Source organism: Acipenser ruthenus, chromosome 17 (genome assembly GCF_902713425.1).
Source record: "Acipenser ruthenus chromosome 17, fAciRut3.2 maternal haplotype, whole genome shotgun sequence".
NCBI classification, from domain to species: Eukaryota; Metazoa; Chordata; class Actinopteri; order Acipenseriformes; family Acipenseridae; genus Acipenser; species Acipenser ruthenus.
The window spans coordinates 18,159,946-18,166,102 of record NC_081205.1 but is presented as its reverse complement, the minus strand read 5'-3'; positions in this window follow the sequence as shown (position 1 = coordinate 18,166,102).

The following is a 6,157-nucleotide window of genomic DNA, read 5'->3' as shown; positions in this document are numbered from 1 at the left end:
CTAGTTTGATACTGTAAAATAATGTCCAAACTGTACTAATGTATCCTGTGTATACCTTGCCTAAAGGTAAAATAGCTCAAATCTATCAAACAGAAACAAGAACCTCAAAAGTCTTACCCTGCTAGCAAACATTGGTTAGGAAATTAAATCAGTAGACTAACATGACACGAATGGTTACTATCCAATCCCAGAATCTTGCCAGGTTATTTCCTGTGGAAGTCGACTGTTTCAGTGACTGCAGTGCAACATGGGAGAGACAGTGTGTATCGATGCTAATGTTTTGTGGTGACAGGCAGATAAGAATACCAATCAAAGTGGAGCAGCAAACACCAAGATCCAGGCTTATTGCTCACCTCAACTACAGTATGAACACAAACTGTGAGGAGATGCCATTTCCATGATGCACAAGCAACCACTGGGAAATATTGTCACAGACTTAAATCTATCCAGTAGACATTTATAAGTTGCATTTTAAAGTGGCACTCCAGTAGCTGCTGGATTGATTGTAATAGTTGTTAGTTGGAACACAAATCTACTTTGGCCCATAGTGTATAAGCAAAATTATTTTTTACAAGAACAATAGGGATGTGTCAAGTGATTCATCCAGCTGCTACACGTAACATTAGGCAAATGGCAGCTGAACTGAGGGACTGTCAAGGACGGTTTCTCCTCATCGCACTACAGTAGACCCTACTGGCCAAGCGTCTGGTGAGCACAAGCGGACACCTGTAGGCTGGCCTTTGTGCTCTAGAGGCTGGCAGCTCACCGACATCTATTCTTGAGTTCCTGGGTGTAAAGATAGCTTGGTCATGTGATCCGAGGATGTCCACTGACCTTCAGTTCTCCTGAGTTGCTGTGGTGAGTGAGCATAATTGGACATTCTAAAGTGGGGAGAATATTGGAGGTCACTCATAAAACAATAACAACTTACACCATAAACAGTTAAACAGTTTTTAAACAGCATATACATTTATTAAATCACAAAAACCTGCTTGTAAGGTGCCTTAGATGCCTCCCACTCACTTATGATGCCATCAGAATCCCCTAGACTAGCACTGACGGGCATTATTTGAAAGCTTGTTTATTTCCCTATAAACTGAAGAGGAATGAAACTGTAGAATCAGTGTGCTGTTCACATTACACACTGAGTAGCTAATTTATCTTCTGCCTTCAAAGAGAATGAATGTGCCGTTTAAACAGCCATTAGTGAGCCTCAACTGTAAATTAAAAATGACAAGCATGGCTTTACCGGCGTCAACTAAACCTTCTTCACTTTATCACTTCCTTGTTTGTGACACCAAGCTATCTATTATATTATAGTAATAGTTAGTCAAAAATCACTTGGTCTGGTGACTGTAATTTTAAATCATATGTCAAATGGAGAAACAAAATGGAACTTTAAAAAAATGATTTGATGTTTGGAATATCAGATTAATGTTGCTTTAGTAAATAGAAGGGGTTGGGCCCATACGGAAAAACCACATATCTTTCATATATTGCAAATATGGAATATATATATATATATATATATATATATATATATATATATATATATATATATATATACACATTGTATATATATATATATATATATATATATATATATATATATATATATATATATAGTTACACAGCCTTGCAGCCTAGGTTCGTTTTGCCCTTTTCAAATACAGACCCAGACACAGAACATAAAGTTTAGCACCATTGCACACTTTTATTATTTACAGTAATAAAAACAAACACCAAAACAAAACCTAACTCCCACACAGAGTACTAACTAAACCAGAAAGTGCACACACAGGTTTCTTCACAATGGCAGCCTCTTTCCTTCACACAGATTGCAGACTTCCCAGAACAAACATTTTTGCCTGGTTAAATACCTGACTGCTAATTGTAGTCAGGTGACCTTCATTAATAATCAGAGCCAGGTGAACCCCATCCTGGCTCCCTCCCGTGGCATTCTGGGGAATGTAGTCTTTTGGCCTCTCTTGGACTACATTTTCCTCTCTTCCTCCCCCTAGACTGCCACAATATACTGTATATGGAATATATATTTTAAAAATGCCATATATTAAATATGTACCAAAATATATGAATGCATGTCTCTAGCTGTTTACTGAAATATTTCAATATTACTTACGCATTGACGTTATTACTGTATTCCTCAGCACAGGAGCGTATATTTATTTTCAGGTGTAAAACATTTTTATGTGATAGGAAATACCTTTAATTTAATTTCAATAATGTGTTCATCTTTTTTGATTCCACCAATATTGTATTTATTTATTTAGCATATTACCAGTATAATGAATTGAACAATTCCAAAAATAAACATGTTTTATGGTATTAGGAATTCAATGTTCCTTTAAAATATAAAAAAGTTTACCTCAACAATTGCACAGTGTATTATGTGCACCTGTCACCATTATAAATTTGTTTGATCAAAACAGCAGTTCTGAACACTGAGACTCTGGCTGAATGTCGACTGACGTACAAATCTGATTCCATTTACACTTTGTTTTTTTTAGTTTTTTTTTTTTTTTTCTTTAAATTTAGTCGTCGCCGCTCCACTGCAGAACCACAGGTGCCCTATCGGCCACAGGGGTCGCTGATGCGCGGTGAGCCGTGGATTCCCCTGCCGACCTAAGTCCTCCCTACCCGGGCAGCGCTCAGCCAATTGTGCGCCGCCCCCTAGAAACTCCCGGTCACGGTCGGCTGTGACATAGCCTAGATTCGAACCTGCGATCTCCAGGCTATAGGGCTCATTCTGCGCGGAGCGCCTTTACTGGATGCGCCACTCGGGAGCCCCTCCATTTACACTTTGTGTTATTTTTAATTTCATGTACTGGCTTCCAGGTTGTTTTTTCTGGTGGTATAAGAATACAATACTTCCCTTTTTAGTTATCTGCGCAAGATACTAATCACCTTCTTTAGTATACTTCCTGGCAATCGGTGTCAATAAATCTTTTCATAAGTATTTTTAATAGAAAAAATGATTATCTTGACAAATAATAATCTAAGAAGAAACAACATCAGTCACATGACCTACTCTCACAAAACCAGGCTCTTTGAGGCTAGCTCTCAGTGTTGAGGTTTTTTTGATTTTTTTAAATCTTACCAAGAAACTATAAAGGAGTCTTATCCAACATTTTTAAAGATATGGCCTCATAAATTCAAGATATATGCAAAACGTATTTGCCAGAATCAAAAATATAAACTTGAGGAATACCCTGAAGAACCTGGTCTTGGGAGAGCCGGTCGCATACAAAACAAATATATTAGAAGTGAGAAATTAAAATAGACACTTTACACTATTTTATTAAAGGAGGACGTACATGTATGTTTAAAATGTCTGGTTTTCTTCCATTTAATATTTTGTTTCGAATCATATCAGTATATGATGCAATTTAGCTGTGGAGTTCAACACAATTTGGTTGTTTGCAAACAAAAGCTAGATTTTGCCCTGGAATTTGCACAAAAACACATTTCTATTGCATGAGGTTGCTTTCCACTGCAACAAGATGTCCCAACTCAAGAGAGACTGGAACAACGTGGCTCAGCATTATAGTGACTCCAGAATTAGAACATATATACCTCATATATACCTCATATACCTCATATACCTCAAAGTTTCCAAGTACCTTCCAAATGAATAGCATTTCCTGCCAGTAATAAGATCAACAACAGTAAAAGTCTATATTGAGAAAAATGAGCCATCCTTTAAGACTACAGTTACAACTATTACACTTTTGTGCTTTAGCATAGAGTTTTGAATGAAGTATTTCACTACCAACCACTATTCTGTTATAATAATTGACATTAGTTTTTGAATCCACATCATTAACAATGCTGTGATGTGAAAGGTAATGTTCCCTTTTCAGAAGGTTCTGATGAGGTCTTTAACTACAAGCTACAACTTCTCCAGATTTCTCACTGAAGTTCACTTCTCTTTTTTGTCTTTATTAGCGAGTTAAACAGTTCCCCTTTAGCAGTCCTTGGCATATTGTGAGCATACAAAGGCAAAGCCTTTTCAATTAGGAATTTCTTACATATCTGACATGGAATGCCTTGTGTGCCTTTAATCCCAGTACCCAGTAAGCATGTATAATTCATACAAAAAGCTGAAATGTGCCCATAACGGACCCCAATCTTTCTCACTCTTGACAAGGTGAAGCAGTAAATATACATTGAAAGTTACGTGCTGGACTTCATACAGTTTTCCATTAAAACATGAGAGCATCACTGCAGTGGTCTAAGTGGTGAGAACTAATGCATTCACCAAGCAGTACTGAAATACAATCCACTACTATAGACCAGTGTTGAAAGTACTTTGCTGGTAGAATCCCTTTTAACATAGGTATACTGAAATATAATAGCCAAGCATACCATTCATTGGTCTTCCAGTATTTGTGCATGGTAACAGAACATGGCACACAAGAAATATTACATGGCAGTCTAATTGAAAGGAGTCTGGAGTCTATGGAATCAGTACAAAGTCCCAAATAATACTGCTCTGTGTAATACTGTGAGTCTAACCATAAAGTCATCATTTGCCTTGCCAATCCTAAAAGCACACAATGAATATAATCAGGCACAAAGTTTTCAACAATATCAAAGACAGGTATATTGCCGAGCATACTTGGACCTTATATACCATTTACCGAGTGTCCCATTTACAGCTTGTTCAGCATGCTTCAGGGTTTCACTATGGTTTCTCAGGATGCTTTCTTTTTGGTAAGGATACACAGGTACCCTCCCCCTCCCTTTCAAAACCGTTATGTCAGAATCTTTACAAAACCCCCATCCCTGTAAACCCCTGTAAATTTGTGTCATATTCTGCATTCAGGGATGTGCTACAGAGTCACATACAGCAACAGTTGTGTAAATCTGTGATATGTTGTACTTTCCTGCCATTGGATCCATCCAATTAACTCCTTCTGAAAATAAGCTACAGCATTCTTTAACAAAAGGCTTCAAGTACACCTTCATATCAAGCTTCTGAGGTCCAAACCACAGGGATGCCATTAGTATATTATTTAACCTTTCAGTAGGACTGAGCTCATTTAAAACGCAAAGCACTGGCCAAATGCTAACAGGTGATGAATTAAACAGTGGCACACCATCACAGTTAAAACTTATAGAACGTGTTGCTAGAGATCTTTCTTCAAGCAATGCTGTATACAGCATATCATCCTGTATGTCACAGTAGAGGAGTGTTTTAAAAGGCTGCTGTGCACATCCCTGCTACCCAATAGATTTTGCAGTTGTCATAATGGGATATAAAAGAAAACAATGTCCTTGCCAAATGTTTTCATTTGCATCCCAAGTTTCGTCACAGTAACTGTATACTCTCAAGGTACTATCTAAAGTGGAGAAGCAAGTCTTACATACAAAACATATATCTATTAACTGTTTAACATCTGAAAAATGCTTTTCAAACATATGTTTTGTTGATGGAATAGAATCATTGCATTAATAACTTTCATGGTATCTGTTATTGCTTTCAGTGCGAGAAGTAAGATGATTTTGTTGTGAAGAGGAAACTGTATTCAATGCAGGACCTGGGACATCCTAAAGAGAAGAAAAATATATAGTCAATATCAAAGAAACTACCAATAATGTTTATTTATGCACTACTGGCAAACAGTGAAAAGGATTAAAAATATTGCTGTTATTGGCCGTATCACAAACACTTAATCAGTATTTTATATTCAAATTTAATAAATGACATGACATTTTGACAGAGCATTTACAAAGACATGTATCTTAAAAACATTTCCTATAATCTTTGGTGTTGTGGTTTTACATTTATTTAAATTACATCTAAATAGTGTTTAAAACATTTGTTTTTAACATAACCTACAGGATCTGTGTTTCCTTCTTCGGTTTGTACTGCTTCTCTTGTCTCAGGAAGAAAGGATGCGATTTCCTGAATGTCGAAAGAAAAAATGAATGGAAAATGTATAAATGTATATTTGTAAACATTAATTTGAATTGTCACCCGATAGCACTGGGATGGCAAGATCTTGCTGATAGGTAGAAGTACAGTATATTCAGCATCATTCAATTTCTGAGAACTGTTTTAATATTAAACAACTAAGAGCGAACAACAGTATATAAATAGTGCACAAACTTCTATTCTAGTTAAATGGTTCAG